At 40.5% G+C, this 23,999-nt stretch overlaps 1 protein-coding gene and 1 long non-coding RNA gene across 4 annotated transcripts in view; both read left to right on the top strand.

Annotated features, from left to right (window-relative positions):
- The window catches only part of Rsu1 (Ras suppressor protein 1), a 188,923-nt gene that overhangs the window by 102,084 nt on the left and 62,840 nt on the right, over positions 1 to 23,999 (top strand). The window lies entirely within an intron of this gene.
- Positions 363 to 23,339, top strand: LOC147829066 (uncharacterized). The gene is made up of 2 exons (XR_015449653.1): positions 363 to 9,938; positions 10,900 to 23,339. It is a non-coding gene; the product is annotated as an uncharacterized LOC147829066 (long non-coding RNA).

Below are 23,999 nucleotides of genomic sequence, written 5' to 3'. Positions count from 1 at the left end.
TTGAGGTGTCGTTCTTCCGAGGTTCTGTGGAGGACGATTTGGGCGTCCATCATGTCCTCCTCTTCATTTCTCAAGCCCAAGTGGCACTCTGATGCTCTGTCCTACTCTTCGCAGGGGGCATGTACTGGCTGGTGTCATTGTTTTGCCCATTACAAGTTGTTTCCTCTGTTAAAGTAAAGGGTTTTCTGGGTGTGGTTAAGGGTCACATCCCATAGGCGTGTCAACATCTCGCTCTGTAGGTGTTGGCCTCTGTTTTCCTGTGAAGGAGAATTATGATGGCACAGTCATCACTTGTTCCGTTTCCAGAATGTAGGGTATTTTTTTTCCTCCCAGGAGGGGCAGTCAGGCTGAAGTCAGGGCTCTCGAGGAGATGCGGTGTGAAAGGGAAGTAACTCCCACTTTTCACATTTCCGTCGAGGAAGGGGACTAGCAAACCGGGATCATTTAAAAAGCTGACAGGTTGACTCTTGTCAGCAAGCTCATAAAGGAAGAGATTTGACAAATGCTAGGCAGAAAAATGTGTTGGTTGAAAGAAGCATTTTGGAAACAGGGTTTCTCATGAAGGCTGCAATTTGCCAAGTGTGGCGATGCTACGGCCCCTTCGCAGCCGGGAGGAACTCAGAAAATGTCCGCTCATCGTCCTTCCTCTCGTGTGGTTTTCTTTTCTCCCCAGGGAAAGGCACCCAACTCACTTGTTTTTGTTTTATGTTTTGTTTTTCGTCTTAAACTAGCCATACCGTTTTTCAGGTTCATTAATAGAAACATTTCAACGAAACAATGCTTGGTGCTTGGTTGGGGACGATGAGAAAAATGCTGGGAATTTCTCTTGAGAAGCAATCTAGCAAACTCAGTCCTGTTGCATTTGTAAGGAAGAATTCTTTTATCTGCTGGTCAGTGTTTCTCAAGTTGTTTTGTTTGTGGAATTAAAACTAAGCAATGTTTCTTCTGCACTGTGTGCAAACCTATTAGAGGCTATAATGGACATAAATGGGCCTTATTAATGAGCTACTCTAGCCACGAACAGCTGCTGAATCAGTGGCCTACAATTTCCTTAAATAACCACTGTATCTGGAACCTAACAGGTGAGGCTGTTCATAGGGCAGCTCTTTGTAGAAAGAAATCATGTCCAGCAAATGCCCTATAAACCTTATTATTTTCTGGTGAAATCTGAATGAAGGCACAAAACCAGCAAATGGTTTTATAAATATCTTCAGAAAATAGAGGAGAGGGGTCAAACTGCCAGGACCTTCCCAGTGAGTTTCACATACTGACAGTTAGTATGCAGAACAATGTAGACTTTTCGTTTTTATTACTGTGTCTGAAAATAGCTCAAATTAAGCCACAGACAAACAGTATTTCTGTGTGGCAGACGTGAGGATGAAGGACGACTGTTTTCCCTAAAGATTGCTTTTACTTTTAAAAGGTGACTATGTGTTCAGTCCCTGGTAATTTGCATTCTCTTTATAGATGCTACATATGTATGTTTTGCTTCTTTTTTAAAGCTAATAAATGTGTTATCACATTTCCTCCATAATATAAAACCCAGTTCCAACTTTGGACATCTCTGGACCTATTTGCATGCGAATATGTTGCCCTGAACCAGTGTTACTGAGAATTATCAAACAAAAGAGAAAGCCATGAAAACGATGCCACGTTGTGGGCTCTCTTGGGCCACATCTCACAGCCCGTGTTCTCTTTGCCAAGGAGGGGAAAATCAAAATGGAGTAGGATTGGTCAGGGGCGCTTCAAACAGAATTGGGAGCCCATGGCTAACAGATCCCAGGCACATCCAGTTGAACCTTAGAACTGGGCTGTAGGCACACCCAGCCCTTCCAAAGCCCGTCACCTCTGCTGACTGGCTGTCCGGCGACCCCTTCCCAGCCTGCCCAGCCTGAGCCTGCACACGGTCCCCTCCTTTTAAGACAGCGTAACTTCTACCCGCACCACTCATCTGAATTACCAACCCCCTCACAGAATTTTTGTTTTATTTTGTTTTGTTTGCGACAGGGTCACAGTAAGTTGCTCAGGCTGGGCTCTAATTTACAGTCCTCCTGCCTCAGCCTCCCAGAGGGCTGAGATAATGACTATGTGCCACCCTTCCAGTCTAAAGCTACGGATATACCTGCCACATTGTAAAACCTCAGAGCACATTTTCAAGATTGCTTAAATGTGACTTTTGTTTGTTTGGGGGTTTGTTTTGGTACCGAGGATCGAACTCAGGACCTTGCGCTTGCGAGGCAGGCAGTGGAACCACTGAGCTAAATCCCTGGCCCTTGAATGTGTTTTTTTTTTTTTCCAGACTGTAATCCTGATTAGCCCCAAATAAATGTAATTCTCTTTGTTCTCAAGTAGGTTGACTTTATTCTAGGTCGCCAGCTTTCGATGGTAAAATCACACAGCATTAATTTTTCTCCAGATAGTAAATAGGTTATGAGCTCAAGTTCAATAATATTTATCCCACTGAATAAAAGTAAACCAGGATGTAACATCAACTATTGGTCTTCGATTTAGTTGCTCAGCTGTTTCTGTGTGTGGTCATTGGCTGTTAATTAATTGCCTTTGTGATTTAATATTTCCTTATCGAAGGTAACAGGAGGAATATGGACTGTTTGAGAAAGAATATGTAAAATGTTTCTCTCACTTCCAAGTTTGTGATGGATCACTTAATATATTTTGCATTTGGAGAGAAGTTTCCTTCTCTGCTTTGTGACTTGGTTAGCGCTGTTATATATAATTGTATGTGTGTGTGTGCGTGCATGTGTGTGTATGCGCATGCACGTGCACTTCACAGGTAATTATTACATTTTCTTTGTCTCTGCATTTTCACAATTTATTCCATGTAAGTTTTTAATAGGCTTGGGAAGCTTTACTTTTCTGTAAATTTATAGCTTATGCAAAATGATTCCATTGGCATTTTCAGTACCCTTGGATTCTGTGAGCATTACACCTGGCGTCCTCCCCCCACCAAGCCTCTGAAGATGAAAAGTGAGGCCTCCTGGGGGGTGGAACCTAGCTTCTAGGGGCACAGTCATGAAGGCCTCTATAGTAAGCCCATTTTACACGTCTCCCCTTCTGGAATGTTTCCACTCTCCCGTGCTTAGACACAAATCCAGACGGGGACACAGTCCGTTCCTGTCTCCTTTCCCTGTCCCTTCTGCACTCTGTGCTTCCAGAGGGCTCTTTGGGGGGAGTCACATTTCCAAAAAGAAGATCTGTCCTTTGCATGTGGCTCAATGCAGTTCGAATTATTCTCAGCAACTCTTGCACTTATCATTAAAGATTTCTGAGTAACTATTACAGGGACAAAGGAGGAAGGAGACCGCAGCTCCTATGCAGCTACGTCAGTGGGAAAAAGACTGTGCGTTCTGAACATTAGGCTTTTATTAGGACTCTAGAATCAAGAGTTGAAGGGCGCAGGGAGAGATGGGAGGAGAAGGGGACAAAGACAGAAGAAGTAAGATGTGTTATGTGCATGAACCGACTCCCAACAGTAAATGTAACCACTATGTATTGCAAATATGTACTAATAAAAAATACATAGTAAAGAAATCTGGGCCGGGAATTAGCTCAGTGGTTCCAGCACCTGCTGTGGAAGTGCAAGGTCCCGAGTTCGATCCCCGGTACAAAAAAAAAAGAAATCTGATTCTCTCTCTCTCTCTCTCTCTCTCTGTCTTTCTTCTTCCTCTTCCTCTCCCTCCTAACCCTTCTATTCTTCCTCCTCCTCACCACCTCCCACTTGGTTGTTGACTACCTGCCTTGTACTTTGTGTGTGTCATATAGCCTGTAATGTGCAGTGTGATCCATTACAGTATGAACTCAGGTAAATGGAATACAGATCATGTGTCCCACTTGACAAAAGGAAAATAGACCTCAGCTAGATTCCATCCACACTGCATGGGGGAAATGGGTCAGGCCACTTCCTCTTCAAGAAGAGCTCTTTTGTGTTCCATTCTTAGATGATTGCCATTTGGTATAATCATATTAAACTATTGAATATTGACTTAGTGAAGTGAAGTTGGTCAGTCCTCCATATCGATAACCTTCATTAACTCCTAGTAATCATAAAGTTCAATCTTCGGTGCTTTCTGTCCAGCTGAAATGAAATATTGCCTGCATTTACTGTTTTTATTTGAGAGATAAATTAAAAAGTGGCGCTTTTATAATCAAGCAAAACTGTCTGTGATTTCTATTCTCTATACAGTAATATCTTGTTTTACTGCATGCTGGCTTTTTATCGAGCTCCAGTCTCTTATTCTGGGTGGGCATTTTTGAAGGGATTTTTATTACTATTTTTGGTTAAAAGTTCTTCTGTGTTGTCAGATCTTTTGGTTTAGGATACATTATATTGTGAAAGGACTTTCAGTCAACTTTATCAGATAAAAGGCTTAAACATAAGTTTTGTTCCCAAGCAATTGTCAGTGCTCCAATTTATTTACCAGGCATTAAGCAAATCGTTTTTCATACTTTATTATATTCATATATTATTTCATATGTGTTTTTAAGACTCATATTAAAAAATGTTGTGGGTGAGAAAATATTGTTTTCCATTATCAGTTAATTTTAAATAGTCTCAATTGGTACGTATACAATTCTATTCCCTTCAAAATGTATGCACACTTTTTTTTCTCTATCAAATTAAAGTATTAGTGGTGAAGTAAATCATTGTTGAGGTTTTGGCTATTTTACATGGCAAATTTACAGAATAAGTACCGTGACATTGTTCTTTAAGAAAATCTACCCTAACAAAGTACCACACACGAGGTGGCTTAAAAGCAGAAATTCACTGTCTCACAGTTCTGGAGATTAGAAGTCCCACATCCGGGTGTCAGTGGAGTTCGTTTCTTCCAAGCGCCATGAGGAAAGGCTCTGTTCCAGGCCTTTCTCCCTGGTTCCCGGATAGTTGTCTTCTCTGGGGTCTTCCCCATATGTGAGTCTAATTCTGTGCCCATACTTTACTTTTTTGTAAGGACACCAGTCTGTTGGATACAGGCCCATCCTGATGCCCTCATTCATTTACCTTGACTCCCTTTAGGAAAACCTTATGCCAAACATGGTCACGTTCTAAAGTACTGGAGGTTAGGTCTTCCACAGTGCAGGAATGAATGGGTGTAGGAAAATACAGTTCAGCCCAAGTAGCATTCAGTTCTGTATCAGTTTGTCCTAGTCTTGTTCTTCTCCCACAGCTCCATAACTTCTCCCACCCTCCAGCCTCCCTTCCAGAGCTGGCTGTGGTGTTTTCCTCTTAAACACTCAGTCACCAGCATCTCATTGCGGGGCGGGGGGCAGTGGTTTCATTTTAATTCTGAGTTCTTTATGTTTTTGGAAACATGGTTTATTGTTATAACAATTCATAATTTTTAAAATTTTACTTTCATTCTCAAATTTACCATCCTCCACCTTCCCAAAATATCTGGATTTACTTTATTGATTTTTTTTTTAAGCAAAGGAAGACAATGATGACCCTGAATATAAATTGTTACAGGAAAATGGATGCAAGATAAAATTACCAGATCAACCTTTTTATTCTATATTTCATGGAATATCTAATATATGTTTGGCAGTAACTTATTCTTACCCATGAATTCCTGACACTTTCGATTCTTCAGACTTATTAATCAGTGTAGTCAGCACCAGAGCAATTTTATGAGACTTACCAGTCATCAAAAATTTATTATCAGATAAATCAAAGTAACAACAAGCATCTTAATAGGGTAGAGAAAGAGGCATGTAAAGGATCATTTAAGACTGTGCTTTTGCCAGTGGTATGTGATATTTACAACCAATATCAGAGAACTTACTCATAATTCCATGCAAATAGTCAGCAGGGCCATAGTTATCTTCTTAAGTGAAACCTTTCTTTTTCTTCGGTAGAATGTTGTGTTTGGTTTAACCATAAAATTCAGAATGCTAACTATACAGGAGGTAGGACACATCATTTTCCAATGTTAAGCCTATAACATTTATTTTAAAATAGGATTTGCATTTTCTTCCAAATGTCACCACAGTTGTTATCCAACGTTAAGAATTACTGAGCTCAGTCCTTCCTTTGAGCAAGGTGGCTAAACCTGAGCTCTCTAGAAAGGCATAGGGAAATAATGGCATCCAAATTGGTCTCCTGTGGCCATCATTCATGTGCCTTCTGACTGCTAAGACTAGGCTTATGTCTGCTGTGTGCTTGGCAGTGTTTTGCTACTCTACGGAAAGATTTTTTTTTTAAATAGCTGTGGCTATTTATTGTTAGATGAGCTATTTGGAAGGGAGTTTCTCCATCTTCTTATCCCTGTCCTGAATGCATCGATACTTCACCACTCATCGGAACAGAAGGATCATGGTAGTGGGCCAAGCTGGCACCAGAGAGCCTTTATACAGAGCCACTGGGAATGGTCCCAAAATGACAAGTCTGGGTCCTGACCCATCACAGATAACTGCTTTCACGTGTGCTGTGTTCTCTTGGAGTAATTTCTTCACATCTTCACCAATGCCCAATTATTCTTCAAGTCTTGGCTTAAATATTGCTTCCTCAGAGACCCTGCTACCCATCTACTCTAGGTCCCTTTTATCATTCCTTCAAAGCCGTTCCTTTTCCTTAGTAATATTTTTAATGTTGATGATGATAACAGCTGTAATTGCGTGTATACCAGGTTCTAGACCGTGTGTGCATTGTATGCACTATTCATCAGTTTACTGTTCAGCGTTTATGTGAATACTATCTTTACTTTGGAGGTCAAATATGTATTTCTTTTCTCCCTTGAGACTGGAATCTTTCTGAAAGTAAGATTCAGGATTTCCTCATGACTGGATTTCGCATGCCGCATGACCTGAATGTGGTATATAAATGAGCCATCTCATGCAGAGATTTCTGAAAAATTAAACCAGTCTGAGGCCTGGAATAGACTCATTTGTACTTCTTTGTTTTGCGCTGGTAGATGATAAGCAGTACTTGGAACGTTAAACAGTATTCTCGGTAACATAATATTAACTGAAGCGTAGGTCTTCCCAGCACTCCTTCATTATGTGTATAGATGCCTTCTTTTCCCATGCTGCTCTCATGGTGCCGAAGAAACATGTCTGTCACAGATGAATAAATTATGTCTGAGAGTGAGGGCTTCCTCCCTGTGAGTCTGAGGGCTGTGTGGCTCATTTGCCTGCCTAGTCTTTGTCCACCAAAGACTATCCCGCAGAGTATGTGGGGTAAGTGACTGGGTTTCTGAGGGATACACAATAAACTAGTAAGGTAGTTAGTTACCTCTTGGGACAGAAATGGATGACCAGAGGTAGGGGGAGGGCACATTCTCTTCACTCTAAACTTTGGAACCTACCGGAGGTCCTGAAAATGTTCTGTTTTATACATGTATTTACTATTTAAAAGATTGCTTTGGGGCCGAGGGTGTTGCTCGGTGGTAGAGTGAATGCTTCACCTATGTGAGGCCCTTTGTTCCATTCCCAGCACCAAAACAAAGCATTGCTTTAAAAAAAACAAAAACAAAAACTAGTGGGGTCCACAAAAAAAAGAAAAAAAACCAGGAAGAACGTGCCTTTACCACTGGCTTCGTGTGCTGCTATCTCCCTTTCTACTCAGTTGGCTGGACTGTGTGGAGCCCCTTTCTACCAGCCTCTCTCTGACCATTGCCCCAGAATGTCCTGGGACTCGGAAAGAGATGATTGGAGAGAGCACTTGGAAGGTAAGGTGGTTTCTCACTTAATGCATTGACCATTCCATTTCTTGACTTAAGCATTGTGCAGACTTACATGGTTTCAACACCTGTCAGATGATATTAGTCTTGCTTGTTTCATTGGAAGAATCTGTAGCAATCTATTCCTTCAGAACCCAACATGAAATGGTCCTTTACTAAGACTTCACAAAAAAAAAGAATAAGGGAAAAAAACATGAAAGTGGATTCCTTTGTTTTGTTTTGGTTTAGAGGCACTTTCCTAAAATTTTGATTGAGAGGTAGGATTTTATGAATTTGAAAGGTTCTAAGGGTTTGAAGTAAAGAATGGATCTTTAAAGAGTTGATTATATAGTGTATTAGAGAATAGACTGAACTTCAGATTCCCATAGGAGTCAAGGATTCTTTTTCATTTTGTTTCTTTTCTCTCTTATTTTTGGGGGCTGTAAGCTAAGATGACGTGTATGTTTCAGACTGTTTATGCGAGATTATGAGCATTTTTAATCTGTTCTTGTGCATTCGCGATAGAAACTGCGTGAGTGGTGATCTTTTAATAGAATGTGTCTTGCAACTGGCAAAATTTATTTTGATACTAAATTCTAGATAATTTCTAAGGCATGTAAATTTTGTCAATAAAAGTTTTGTTTGGTAATACTTAAAATTTTGGAACTGTGGTTTTAGGTTTTCTGAAGATAGCTTCTGCTTTAATTTTTTTTAAGTCTAATTAACAGAGCCAAAAGAAAAATATGGATCATAAAGTAAGAATATTCTTTATAAATTTTACACTGGAACATGGTTGAGAAAGAAATGATTGCAAATGGGGGAAGATGTGCTCCCTGACGTCCGCCCTGTGAATAGATTGTTCAAGGTGACTTAGCTTTAGTGTGATTCAGACACTGAGAATTCTGAGCAGCTTGGAATAGAAAAATTCAGAGCAAGCATTGTTGTGAAGTCACCTGGCCCCAGTCCTTCCGTCTTTTTTCACTCATTGGTACCAACATCCACATGGATTAGTGAACTGTGCGACAGAATTGGCCCCCGCCCGTTATGCTAAGGGGCGGGAATTGGTGTTCGTGGACTTCCTGCTGTGTCCACACACATTGCCTCCTCAGCTCATGACTCCATCTTTGACTTTCAGGGACAGTCACAGGACAAGTAAAAGAACTGGTAGATTAGCCTCTAGCAGAGCCAGAAGTCAAACTCAGTGCTAAAGAGATCAGGGTCTCCCATTCTCCATGGTGTTTCTGGGCAGTAATATCTAGGAAGAAAATGAGGAAATGCACATTTTATGCTGATGTACTCAAAAGAATTCAGTGATGGAGCGCAGGGGCAGGTACACGGTCATTTAACTTCTCTGGTTCTTGAATCAGACTCCGCCTCCTGCAGGCTCCCGTGCTCACCTTAGGGTTGAAGCTATATATACATTTAAGGATTCCTAAACAGTAACCCTGTTGCCACCTCTTTGGAACTGAAAGACTGACTTCCCATAATTCACCCTGATTTCAATTTAGTAGCCTCTTATCTGGATTGTTCTGATTGAAAAGGTACAGATTTATTTTTTGACCAGCTGCACCCTCTGGCTCAGAGGCTGTGTGTCCATCCACTGTGGGCTACACAGTTGTACTTGTGGTTGAACTTCAGTCAGTTAGTGCCAATTGAAGGGCATGACCTTTCTCCAGCACACCTTAGGTTATTTCTGTCCTTTAAACTTCGTACTAGACTGTCAACCTTGCTCAGCCCATCTGGTATCAGTCACTAAAATCAGATTGGCTAGTACAGCTCTTGCCAAGATTTCCCCTTGGTCTCTTCTTTGTGTCTTTTGTTTTATTATTATCTGTACAGCTAGGTTTTTGTGGGGTTTTTTGGTACCGGGGATCGAACTCAGGTCCTCTGAGCTAAATCCCCGCCTGTACAGCTAGGTTTTTAATTCTCTTGGTTCAACAAAGAACTGCCCTTTCTCCAAGGAGTGCTGGTCCTTATTAAAATATAAAAGTGGAGACCCAATAACACGTTTCCCAAATAAGCATCAAAGATAGGACAGGGCAGTGCGTGATTTGCCACCCATTTGAATGATGAAGCAGAAAAGGTATCTTTTATTTTTTTTTTAAATGCATTTGTATTGATCTTCACCCTTACTTCTTTTTTTTTTTAAGTTTGTCTTAGCCTCCCTGCATTACCAGAATTCATTCATCAGTCCGCTCTTTCCCAAGCCACGAATACTACATGAAAGCCACGCATTTACGTGAATCACAACCCCACATTTCCAAGGTACCATTTTCTTTTCCTGATCCTGGACTCAAGTGTTTCTGGGACTCCTGCTAAGTGTTGAAGTTCCAGAAATCTTTTTGTCACTGTCCCCACTGTACCCCTTCCTGAAAAGAAAGAGAAATAGTAACAGCTTTTATACTAAGGAAGCCAAAAGTACCGGCCACTCTGTAATACAAAGGTTTGGGTCACCTGGTTCTAGGTAAGATCCCTTGTAATTAAGGGACAATAGCAGAGAGAAGTAAGACATACAGATGCAACCTTTTGAGGTTGTGTGTATGACCTCTTTGTTTTCATGGCCATTAGTGTTTGTCTAACATAAACTGCTTACTCCTAGCTTTAATTCTGCAGGGACCTTGCGCTTGCTCTGTATCTCATTCACATTTCTGCTCCGATGCCATCTCAACCAAAGGTTTCTCATTTTATTCAATCTAGAGTGGACCCCAGAGCCCACTCCCCACTGCTGTTCCCAATTTTATTGTCCAGCTTACCCTTAGAATGAGGGCTCCCCCAAGTGCGAGGGCTTACTTTGCTTTGCAGACTGCTCCGTCTCTAATATCTTCAGATAATGCCCAGCCCCTAGTGGCTCTGAGAATATTTGATGAATGAGAACTCTTGTTCTTTCAGCTGTGCATTGTAGCCTGCAATTCCAATGTTTCCGCTGAAGGAGAAATTTTGGGAAACTTCCCATCACACATCCATTACACATAGCTGCGTAGATTTCATGGTAGTGTTAGTGCTGCTTCATCACCATAAATGTTACTTGGAGGCTTTCGAGGCTGCAGCCTTCCCTGGCCAGCTCTTTCCCATCCAACCAAGTAGCTCTTTCTAGCCGGGCTTTGAAAGAAACTCCTGCACATGAAATTTCAACATGGAAAGTGGGGGAAAAAATACCAGAAGCTGTAAAGGGTTGTTTGACCTGGACTCAGCCTTTTGTTTTGTATTGTTTTTGTTTTTGAATCAGCCAGACTTCCAACCCCTGAGAGATACCTCTGGAGTGGGACCTGGATATTGGCTGCTGCGAGTGTGGCTTTTGTCCCTCATCATGATGGTGTGAAAGAGCCCGTACAAGGTGAATTGGCAGGCTTTGAACTATAAAAACTGCTTTAAAAACACAGCAAAGATGAGGAATATAAGAAAAGTGGGTGTTTTGTTAGCAAGTCAGAAAAATACTTAGAGCCTGATATCTGAACCTAAGAACGTAGATGGGAAAGGGCATAAGAACCACTCAGCGTCATGTCTTAGGGACACAGGAACCTCCTAATCAGCCACCTGGAGAAGAACTTGTGTCCTGAAGTAGGTTGTGTCATTAATTGTCCCCCGCCTATGTCATCTGACAAGTAGCCTGACCTCTTCAACACAGGGACACCTGACAAAGGTGAGGAAGATAATGTGCTTAAAGAAATGTTTGACATGTCAGCCCAGGAAGAATCCCACCAATACACAGTGTCCAAATTACATTTCCTCACAGATTGAATTAATGTTCTGTATTTCTAAGAAAATTATCCTAATTAAATTTTCATTGTTAATCATGTGTTGGGGGGGAGATGACATTTCATATTTCTCCTAAGATGTGAAAATAGCGTGCATTACTTTTAATTATGTGCACAATAAAAAGGCAAGGAAAAAAGGAAGAAATTATAGCTGCTCTGCTGGTATCAGATTAGAATTCCTGCTTTTAAGAATTAGTGTGGCTTCCTGATTTACAAAAAGAATCAAGTGATGCATAGCATTGTTATGAGAACCATAGCCACTTTTGCCCTAATTTCGACCTCTTCAGTATATCCTGAAGGTGCACACTTTTACCTGCAGGATTCAGGATTCCAGGACCCTGGAAAAGCCTTTCTGTGGGGCCTGCGAGCTTATGAGCATCCTCCGAGGACTGTACGTCAGTTGTGAAGTAGCCCAGGACGAGGAGGGCTGAGCTGCCTAACATTGAGCAGGCACAACCTTAGGACACAGGCAGCCCCAGCAGGGCCCAGCAGTGCTATGCACAGGGTGGACCAGGCGGATGAGCGCTAGTGCTGGAGGCAGGTGGCCTGCGTTCAAATCCCACTGTTAACCTTTTGCTAGCTCTGTGCGGTTGGGCCAGTTAGAACTTGTTTTATGTAACGTCTTTATTGAAGAATGCTTGACCTGTAACAAACTACATATTTAAGGTGTACAGTTTGATGTTTTGACATAGTCGTCTTCTTCTAGAACAGTCAACTTAATAAGGATAGTGAACATATTCATCATCCTCTATATAAACCATTTCCCCTATATAAACCATTTTTCCTCCCTCAATCCTTTAATACTTTTCTTTTCCATCCCCAGGCAATCACTGACCTGCTCTCTGATGATACATTGGCTTATACTTTGTAGGGTGTTATAAAAATATAGGTATATCATGTTTACTCATTTTAAAAAATCTGTCTACTTTGAGAGTTACTCCATGTACTGTTATTGTAGTTGTTGCGGAAACATGAAATATTACATCTCTCAACCTGTTGACTGTATGATACACCGAGTTTTTGTTTTTTAGAAATTGAAGAATGAGTCCTAGGTATGATGGAGGTTAAAAGTAGAAAGATATTTATTGATAGGAAAGCTCCTGAGGGGCAGGAGGGGTCCCAAGTGGGCAGCCAAGGACCCCACTTTACAGAGAAGTTTTATAGGGTGAAACCCACATGGGTAAAACATGAGCCACAGCCATGAACATCCAATAAGGTTACAGGTACAGCCACCTAGGTAACAGTGGCCCAGTTGGGAAGCAAGTCACGTAGCAAGTGTGGATGAAAAGAACAAGGGTTCTCCTAGGGGGTGGTGGGCCCAGAGGTCTCTGGTCACTCCCAGGGTGGTTGATGCCTATCTGTACTTTGCTAAGCCCAGTTTTTTGAAGAAGTATGTGGATCTGGTCATTTTGTTTCCATCTTGAGGCCTGGTTTTCGGCTGATATGGAACTGTGGTTTGTTTTACCTTTGTCCTGGCCCTCTTGAGGACTTAGCCCTATCTGACTGCCTATAATTTCACCTAGCTCATCTATCTGTAATATTTTCCCCTCTGAAGAAGTATGCCAAACTGCCATGAGGGAGCAAGGGGTGATGACCACTCGAGCTACTTCAGGATGAAGGGGGTCGTAGTTGTGGTTGGCAGTCAGGGATACCCTTCAGAAGGTCTGTCTAAAGGTCTTCGATAGGCATCCCACGTTTTTATCATGGGTAGGCATATCGCTTTAAGTCTGGAGGAGACAAGGCCAGAAAGACAGTTAAGTATACATGGGCCAAACAATAAGATCAACAGGACTATTATGAAAGCCAACAGATGTTTTCACCAGGAAGAGCTAGTAATAGCCTTCCACAGGGAGGATAAGGAGAAGTCCCAGGGAATCTCAGAATCTGACATGGCCTTAACCTGTTGTTTAATATCTTGAACAGCCATTGAGATATTAGCAGAAGTATCAGAAATGTATACACAACATTTAGCTTTTACAATTGCACAGGTACCTCCTTGTGCTGCTGTTAGAAAATCTAGCACCATTTGATTTTGGAGGATAGCTTGTCTCATTAATTTTACCTCAAGGCTATAAAGTTGTGCTTTAGATCTAGAAACCTTATAACCTCTGTCTGTTAGAAAATTTAGCAGAGCACTGGTATCTTGGCTAGAGAGTTTTTCTGAGGGGGCACATAGCTTTTACGTATTGTAAGACTGTGACCTGGGGAAACATGCCAGGTTATGGGATAATACTTGTCCAAAAAGGTGAGGACTATCTCTGAATCCTTGAGGAAGTATAGTCCAAGTCAGTGGAGAGGTCTGATCATGAGGATTTTTAAACACAAAAAGAAACTGAGAATCTAAATGTAAAGAAATACAAAAGAAGGCATCTTTTAGATCTAACATCGAAAACCAATAGGCATCTTTAGGGATCTGAGAGAAGAGAGTGTATGGGTTAGGTACCCCTGGGTGGATTGGCACTACTGCCTCATTTACTAGTCTAAGATCTTGTACTAACCTCCATGTTTTATTGGGTTTTTGGACTCGCAAGATTGGAATGTTGCCTGGGCTATTATATAGGCTTTAAGTAAACCTTGTGCTCTTAGGTTGTCAATTATAGGCAATAATCTCTCCTTAACCTCAGGCCTTAGAGGATATTGACTCTGGTGAGGAAAAACAGTAGGATCTTTGAGCTGAATCTGTACCGCGGCAGCATTTATTGCCCTTTTTATTTTACATTTAGTTGCCCACACTTGAGGATTTATTTTTCTTTTTACAAGAGGGAGGCAGTGTATCTGACCTGGGTACATGTAGATTATGGTATTTAAACAGGATAAGATATTTCTCCCCAGGTCAGGTACGGGACTTTTAGGCATAATTAAAAAGGAATGAGTGAAGAGAAAGCCATCCCAGTTACAACCTAAGGGTTGAGTAAAATAGCGAGTTATCTCTTCTCCAGTGACTCCTTTTACTGATGTATGATGGCTAGAAGGAAGGCCAGGGTTGAAGAGAAGAACAGAGAGAGAGGCACCAGTGCCCAGCAAAATAGGCTTATTTTTTTCCTCTATCGTCATGGTTACCCAGGGCTTCTCCGTGGAGATGACAGTCCGGCTAGAGGGAGAAGCCAGAGCGTGTCCCCAGGCCCTTCAGTCTTGTTGGACCAACTGGAAGGATGGGTCTGAAGTCTGGGGCCTTCGCCTCAGAGGGCAGGCTGACCTCCAGTGGTCGCCTTTACAGTCAGGGCACCGTCCAGGGCCCTCTTTCTCAGTCCTTCTTGAGATGGCCTGGCTCTTTGCAGTGGTAGCAGGCAGGTTTAGCCATCCAGGTCTTTTTGGGGCCCCAAGAATCAGACCTGGAGTTTATTTTTCTTAGAGCAGCTGCTAAGGCTGGTGCCTTCTCTAGGTTCCTGTTTTGTTGGGGGGGGGGTTGTTTTTTTTTCCCCTGGTCTCCTCCTGGTTTCAATTGTAAAATATAGAAGCAGTGATTTTTAATAAAGTATTAAGTGAGTTGTCTGGAGAAAAAGCCATCTTTTGTAATTTTTTCTTAATATCTTGGGCTGTATAATAAACTTATCCTTAAGAATAGTCTGTCCTTTTGTTGTTTAGGAGCTAAGGATGTATGTTTTTAAGACTTTTTTTTTTTCTGGTACTGGGGATCGAACTCCGGACCTTGCTCTTGTGAGGCAGGCAGTGGCACCACTGAGCTAAATCCCTGGCCCAGGATGTGTTTTATCAGTGCCTCTTGTAAGCGATCTAAAAAGGCAGAAGGGTTTTTTTTTCTGTTGAATAGTTGCCAATTTAAAATAATTAAGAGGCTTAGGGCCTGGGATTTAGCTCAGTGGTTTCTCCACCTGCTACGCAAGCACAAGGACCCAAGTTTGATCCCTGGTACCAAGAAACAAAACAAAAAAACAAACAAAAAAAAAGAGGCTTAGATCTTGTCCTTCTTAGACCTTTAAGAATACACATCTGAAAATGTCTCCTATTATGATCTCCTGTCTGGTTAGTAGGCCAGTTAGGATCCTGTGTAGGGACTGCTTGGGCTCCGGGAGGGACCGGCTGCTCCCCAAGCTGCCTGTGTCCTGGCTCCCTAAAATTTAACATATTTGTCTCCATAGGCAATGACAGCTTGTAAAGCTGCTGTTTTTTATTAGCATTTAACGTTTGATTTAAAAGTAACATTATGTCTTTCCAATCTAATTTATAGGTTTGGGTAAATTCCCTAAAGACCTCAAGGTACTTATCCAGATCATCTGAAAACTTTCCTAGGTCTTGTTTGATCTGTTTGAGGTCACTGAGAGAAAAAGGCATATGGACACGGCTTGCCCAAATCCATGACTGACTTCTTGTAAGGGATATTGACCTTGAGGGGTTTAAACAAAATTAGCTATGGGTGGTTATAGTTCTGTAGAGGTTTTAATTACAGCTGGCTTGGGAATTTCACCCTTAGATTCTAAAGGATAAGGGAGAGGGATCTCAGTCTCTAAAGGGCAAGTGGGGAAAACTTCAAGTTTGGCTGTAGGTGGAACTTTCACTAGGATTGTCTCAGAAACTTTGTCCTCAGGGTCTAAAAGAGGAGGGCGGAAAACCTCAGGTTTAGTGATAAGGACCAGAGGAGTCTGGTCTTCCTGCAGCTTATGTTTACACTTTGAACACAAATCAAGATTATCTCTTAATGCAAAAAAGATCTGGACATAAGGCAATTCTGACTATCTTCCCTCTTTTTTACAGTGTAATTCTAGTTGTGAAATGGCATCATAATTAAAACTTTCCTCCGCATTCCATCTTGGCTGTAGAGGATAAGCAGGCCATGCATGGGTGCAGAAGAATATTAGGCTGCTCTTCCTCAGTGTGTAAGGATCGAACTTCTGCCAGTGTTTGCGAATATATTCCAAAGGAGTAAGAGACTTTGACTTGGCATTTCCCATATTTTGGAAAAAACAAGCAGAAATAAGGCATCCCTATGATTTTGATTGATTTTTTATGCTCCTAGAGTGTCCTGTAGGAGCATAAAAAATCAATCAAAATCATGGGGGCCGGGGATTTAGCTCAGTGGTTCCGCCGCCTGCCTCGCAAGCTTAAGGACCCGAGTTTGATCCCTGGTACCAAAAAAAAAAGAAAAAACCAACAGCTCCATGGTTGGCTGCCATCTGGACAGAGCCCAGAAGGTAAATTGGACTGGAGTGGTCACCCTTTACCAGCGCGCGATCTTACCTTCCCCAGGAAACTTGTGTTCTTACTCCCATATGTAAAAGCCCAAGATACAATTGATTTTAGTTGTAAAATCATGTCTTTTTGAAGGAAACATTGTTAGCCAAACCAATAATCAAAAGTATCTAAGTCACTGTTTTTTAAATCTTTGAGAGAGACTGAAGTGGATAGATTAAAGGGCTGTGCCTTTTTCCTGCAGAAGAGATCGCTTTTAGAGACAGAAGCAGACAAAAGCCTCAGGGGATCTTTGCCTGCTAAGAAAACCACCTAGACAGCTGTGCTGTCTGTTCACCTAGGTAACCTTCTCCAGCAGCAAGACAAAGACTACACATTGTTCAAAGTTCACCAGGCACACTCATCAGTTCTCCACAAGCACATAGAAAAAGAGAAAACTGGTTGATTTCCCTTTTATTCCTAGTTAGCAAAGCACAAATGCAAACCATTTCTGTTAGGTGTTCCATGTAAGGCCTCCTGGAGAGGTGTGGTCTAGTAGTAAAGCAGCCAAAGAGTTTTAAAGTTAATTCCCAAGAGCTTCAGAGTTTTTAGCCTACTAAAGATTTGTCAAACAACCTCTACTGAGTCACTGTTTTTTATTTGTGTCTGTCTTACTAGCAGAAAGAGAACAGTCCCGTCCTGTAGCTCAACCCTTAATGGAGGCTTGAGAAAGGGCCCTGCCAGCATCGCTTCAGGTCACTCTGAGACAGAGGATATCTGATGATCACTGGAAGGGTTACCTTTCACCTCACTCAGGAGTCCAGTTAGGGGACAATAGTTATGTGGAGATTTTTCTACTGATTACCCATTCGGGCTGTTGGGAGCCAGTTTCCACTGGGGACCTTCAGGCATCTGCCAGAGAGTAGCCCTGGCCACGACCTCTCAGTTGTCACTCCAAGTTTCACTAGTTCCACACAATCAGAGAACTGTCTCTGGAAATGAATCTAGCTGCCTGTCTTGCCAGCATTTAGTCTACAATTTATTAGCCAAAGTATTTTTTTCATACATAATAATAAGAGCCAGACCTATGAAGAGAGAGAGAAGATCCTCCCTTAAACTAAATGTGTTTTGGTCCCTTAACTGTTGTGCTTATGGAAATAGTTCCTTCTGGTTTCACCTGCAAGTCGGTTCTTTTTACGGGGTCTCTGATGCAGTCTCCCGAGGAAGATTTGCCCAGAGCACTAAGTGGGGACACCAAGTTCATGTGCTCTCCTGGACAGACAAAACTTTGATGTCTCATCTAACCCAGAGATGGGGTATGTTTCCTGATCAAAATGACTTCCCTATCTTCGGCTTGGCAAGAACGCTCATTTTCTAAGGACTTAAAGGTTCTTAAGAGAAAGACATTGAGTACTTCAGAGATCCTTTCTGACTTTATATAAAGGAGAGGATAAGATTCCCAGGAGAGACTGGAAATGAGGCCAGTAAAGGAGGTCTTTACTTCTCATGCTCTCGGTGAGTTATTGAGACAACTTGCTCCTGAGTCGTCACTCTCAGCCTGGAAAGGTGAGAGTGGGGAATCTCAAGAGCTAAGACTGCCTGCCCACCAGTGGAAGATCAGATCCGAAAGGAAACTGAGGCAGAGGTGGCTCAACATATTCTCTAGAGTATAGAGAAGGATTGGGCCAGACTGCTCAGTGAAACCTGTCCCCCAAGTGGTTGCTGGCCTAGTGCCTTATTAATTGACGCCTGGGGTCCTGTATTTTATCAATAGGCATGTATATTTTTCAAGTATATACTAGATTTTATAGAGAGACCTATGTTTACTACATTTTCTAATTTACTGGTAATTATTGGTAGAGGTCATTAGATAATGATCTAACATTACTAACAGTGCTGAAGCATTGTCTAACAAGTCAGTCAAGCAATCAATATAGAACAGAAACATAAAACCTTGTCTAAAGAAGTAAAATATCCTTTTAAAGAAACATAACCATCATTTTAACAAAATGACAATGTATAAGAACTCAAAATACAAAGCATTTACAAGAGGCACAAGCAGTGACAAACAAGTGACAATTTTGGTTATTTAGTATAATTTAGGAATCAAGAAAAGTAAATTCTTACCTCCTATTAACTGTTATCTCGGTGGGACCTCCAATAATGTGGGAAATGTGAAATATTATATCTCCCAACCTGTTGACTGTATGATACACTGAGTTTTTGTTTTTTAGAAATCAAAGAATGAGTCCTAGGAACGATGGAGGTTAAAGGAGGAAGATATTTATTGATAGGGAAGCTCCTGAGGGGCAGGAGGGGTCCTGAGTGGGCAGCCAAGGACCCAACCCCACTTTACAGAGAAGTTTTGTAGGGTGAAATCCACATGGGTACAATGTGGGCCACAGCCATGAACATCCCATAAGGTTACAAGTACAGCCACTTAGGTAACAGTGGTCCAATTGGGAAGCAAGTCACGTAGCAAGTGTGGATGGAAAGAACAAGGATTCTTCTAGCAGGTGGTGGGCCCAGAGGTCTCTGGTCACTCCCAGGGTGGTTGATGCCTATCTATACTTCGCTAAGCCCCGTTCTTTGGAGAAGTATATGAATCTGGTCATCTTGTCTTCATCTTGAGGCCTGGTTCTCAGCTGATATGGAACTGTGGTTTGTTTTACCTTTGTCTGGGCCATCTTGAGGACTTAGCCCTATCTGACTGCCTATAATATTTCTACCTAGGTCATCTATCTATAGTACAGTTACTGTTGTTGCATGTAACAATAGCTCACTGCTTTTTATTGCTGATCAGTGACCTGTTGAATGGATATACCATAATTTGTTTATCCACTTGTCTGTTGATGGGCATTTGGGTTGTTTCTAGTTTGGGGTACTATACACAAAGCTTTTGTGTGGAAGTCTGTGCTTGAACAAGTGCTATCATGTCTCTTGGATAAATCCCTGTGAGCAAAACGAGTGGGCTGCATGGATTTGCGTGCTTAAGTAATTATCAATCTGCTTTTCAAAGTTGTGGTGCCATACATACCAACCAGTAGTGACTCCGTATCCTCATCAACCCTTGGTATTCAGTTTTTAAAATTCTCTTTGTTCTAGGGCCGGGGATTTAGCTCAGTGGTTCCGGCGCCTGCCTTGCAAGCACAAGGTCCTGAGTTCAATCCCTAGTACCAAAAAATAAAAATAAATAAAAAAATAAATAAAATAAAATAAAATTCTCTTTGTTCTAATAGGTTGTTGTAATACCTCCTTGTGGTTTTAATTCACATTTCTCTGATGAATAGTGATGTTGAACTTTTGACATCCTTATATCATGATTAGTGAAATTTTTTGCAATTCTCTCCAGTTTTAAATTGTTTAGTGTATTTTCTTATGAGAGTATTAAGATTATATATTATAAATCTGTTATGTGTGTGTGTGTGTGTCTGTGTCTGTGTGTGTCTGTGTGTGTCTGTGTATGTGGTACTGGGGATTGAACTCAGGGCCTTTACACTAAGCTGCATCATAAACCCTTTTTAAATTTTTTTTGTGTTTTATTTTGAGGCAGTCTTGGTAAGTTGCCCAGCTGGGCTCAAACTTGCAATCCTCCTCCCTCAGCCTCCCAGAGTACTGGGAGTATGGATTAAATCTTTTCAGAGATATGCTGCTCCTGTCTGGATGTTTGCATCTCTCTCAAGTTCATATGTTGAAATGCTAACACCCCAAAGCTGGTATCAGGAAGTGAGGTTTCTAGGAGACATATCAGTCATGAGGACAGAACCCTGGCGAATAGCATTAGTGCCCTTATGAAACAGACCCGAAGGAGCTTGTTTACCCTTCCACCCTGTGAGGACATGAGAGGGTCTCATCTGTGAGGAACAGACCCTCACCTGATGCCAAATCTGCTGGTGCCTTGATCCTGAACTTCTCAGCCTCTAAGACTGAGAAGTGAGTATCTGTTGTTTAGAAGCCACACGGTACATGGTATTTTATTAAGACAGCGTGAATGGACCAGTACATATGCTTTGCAAAGATCCTCTTCTGTTGGTGGTTTTTTTCATTCTCTTCATCACGTCTCTTGAAGAATAAAACTTTTTAATTTTGTTGAAGTCCATTTTATCAATTTGCTCTTTTTTGAATTGTGCTTTTACTGTTAGTGTTTTAAGTATTCTTTGCCTAATTCCAAATTCAAGATTCTCTTTTGTGTTTTATAATTTTGGCTTTCACATTTGGGTCTGATGCATTTTGAGTTATTCTTGGTATATAGTATGAGGTATGAGTCACAGTTTATATTTTTGCATATAGCTACCCAGTTGTTTCTCTAGCATTTGATACAGTTTGGTTGATTGTATTGTTTAAGTCTTGTATATCTTCATTTTCCATCTGCTTGTTTTATCAGTTATTGAGATGAGGAACTGAAATCTCAGACAATAATTCTACTTCTCCTTGATTATCCTGTCACGTTTTGCTTCATGTATTTTGTAGCTTCATGTTATTGAACTAATAATCATTTAGGATTAAGATTGCTATTTTATGATAAAGAGAAATTCTTTTTTTTCCAGCAATATCCTTTAGCTAGAAATATAGTCAGCTACGAATATTGTTACCCTTGCTTTCTTTTGATTTGTGTGAGTGTGGAATATTATTTTCCAGTTATTTTCTTTTTCTTTTTTTCTTTTTAGGTTCTGGGGATTGAACTCAGGATCTTGCACTTGCAAGGCAAGTGCAATGCCACTGAGCTAAATCCTCGGCCCTCAAGTTATTTTCTTTTAATGTATTTATGTCTTTATATTTAATGTGGATTTCTTGTAGACAGTGTATAGATTCATTTTGGTTTTTCATCTTGTTCAGTAATCTCTGCTTTTTAATTAGGTTATTTGGCCATTTATATTTAATATGTTCTAGTCATTGCTTTAGTTTTTTCTCTGTGTTTCATTTTTAATATTTTGTTACTTTGCTTGAATTTCTCTATTTCTTCATTTTGTATATTATAATCTCTTGTGATTCAAGTTTTTTACATTATCCAAAAGTCAGAATACTGTTTAACTCTAGAAGAAAGGGAGATTTTGGAGAGAGGAGCTCTCTTTCATTCTCTTCCTTGACCTACCAGATGGTTACATAACTGTTCATTTTTACATTCCTCTTTATCAAATGAACATATATGTCTTATGCACTTTTGGGTAACAGTCATACTTTTACAGTTTAAAATATATTCTAAATGACTTGGAAATATATTGTGTATTCTAGTAGATGAAACCTCAATGACAGAATTTTTTGTAAAAAAATTAAATTCAGTTATTATATTGTTACCTATATTTTATTTTTTCAAGTGGTTATATTTTTAATTTTGTTGAAATCCAATGCAAATAAGTTTTATATTACTGTCATTAGGAGTCAGACTTACAGAGAAACAGAAATATACACATTTTTTAAATGAGAGAAGTTAATTGTATTCTACAGTCCTAAATTTGAATTGGAAATATTGTTAAGAGTTCATAATGTATTTTTTCTTTTAAAATCTTTGGTTTATTTTACACCAAAGAGCCTTAGATAAAATGACCACTATAATAACAGTGGACACTCTTAGCCCACTCTTGATTTGTTATATTTGAATACAGTTTCTCACTAAGAGAACTCTGAATCTTTAAAGAAATCATTAACCCCAGGTCCCTGTCAGGAGTGTGTACAACAGAGCCTGAAACATCTTGACACTCCAGAAGGCAAGAAAGCTGTCGAATATTGGGTCAAAATAGTCACGCGAAGAGGCTCCCTTTTGACTCAAAACTGGGATACTTTAGATGTAGTAAGAATATTAACTGTATTAAAACACTACAAGTATGTTGTCAGACACTCTCATTCAGAAAATCCATATGTAGAAAAAATAAAGTGGGGAAGAAATAATCAGGAAACTTGAATAGTGGATATTTGGAATTAAGGATTAAGGAATTATTAATTTTAATTTTTATATATGATATTAGTCATTATTTATGTACCTAAATGTTTATGAATGACCTAATAGAATTTCTGCGATTTACTAAAGAATAATCTAGGGGAGTGAGGGACTGGTGGAATAGTGGAATGGAAATAAAAATGAATGAAATAAGACTGGCCCTAAGTAGCTGATTGTTCAAAGTGGATGATAGAGGGCCCGGGGATTTTTAGCTCAGTGGTTCCACCCCCTGCCTCACAAGCGCAAGGTCCTGAGTTCAATCCCCAGTACCAAAAAAAAACAAAGAAAAAAGTGGATGATAGATAAATGGGGACTTAATGTTATTCTATTTTTGTATTTTGGTAAAATTTCTCCAAGTAAAGTTTAAAATATTTTAAATATAATCAAAGTATGAATAGAGCGCCTGTATCATAGAATTGTTAAGAGGATGGAATTAGATAGGTAATATTTGTAAAGTCTTCATCACATAACTGGACTTAAGAAAACAGAAGACTAGCTTAGATCCCATGCCCTCTACCCAGATTCCTACCAAACTATAAAAGGCTCTGTCTTTTGTTTCAGTCCAGTGGGGAGCTGGAAAAGGGCCCTTGGTGCTGTCCGTGGTGCTGACCGATGGAGTAAATGTTGCAAGAAAGGGGAGGCTGCAGGGCATGAAAGATGAGCTTGGTCTTACATACACTGAATTTGCGATTTCTGGAAACTCTAAAGTAGAAAGAATACAAGGGAGAGGTTCTGTAGACCTAAAAGTTAGAAAGCCAATATAGGATGGAGTTGAGCCCATCTTATTTTTGCCTGTATCCTCCCAGGACCCCTGCTTTCACTGGTCACCAACAGGCCAACTCAGCCTCACAGTATGGTGCAGCCCAAGACGCTGCAGGAATAGGCCAGTCTTCCGTCAGGGCCTTGTGCTTTGCAAAGTTAGGCTCTTGGTTTATCAATTTATGTCTATGTTTATACATTGCTACTTGTTTAAAAGTATTCATCACAGGTTGGGCACTTATATTTTGGATCTTACTATGGAATAAAACAGTATCTCTGGCATATATAATTATATAGCAATCACAGAAAGCATGGATTGACATTATCTCTTCTCCTTTTGAGTACCAAACCCAATCTACAGGCTATTATACTTTCTTCCATAGCTTAAAATGTACCAAACTTCACCTCCTTAGCTGATTTCTGGAATAAGCACTGGGAATCATGTACCTGCTCAAATTTATAACGCAATTTAATTGTGGCCTGAGTGGAAGCTGCTTTATGTAGATCTTAGTGTTATAATTTCAAGAGAGGAATACATATCATTCATGATAGGCTGTATTTTCTAGAGATTGTTTTAGTCAGTATTTTTGCTTTATTCCCATGTTGGATGTATAAACAAGAATGAAGAGATGAGCCTTCTTGTGGATACACTGTCCTTGACAGGCAGAGGGGTGTTTTCTATAATGACTTGGAAAGAAGACATTGGGTTTTTCTAGGGCATTAAGGTAGCCAAGCACAGACGATCAGCAGCCA

Source organism: Heterocephalus glaber, unplaced genomic scaffold (genome assembly GCF_053883595.1).
Source record: "Heterocephalus glaber isolate CG9 unplaced genomic scaffold, H.glaber_assembly_v1.0 deba00000768, whole genome shotgun sequence".
NCBI classification, from domain to species: Eukaryota; Metazoa; Chordata; class Mammalia; order Rodentia; family Bathyergidae; genus Heterocephalus; species Heterocephalus glaber.
The sequence above is the reverse complement of the archived record's forward strand: the minus strand, read 5'-3'. Positions and strand labels throughout refer to the sequence as shown.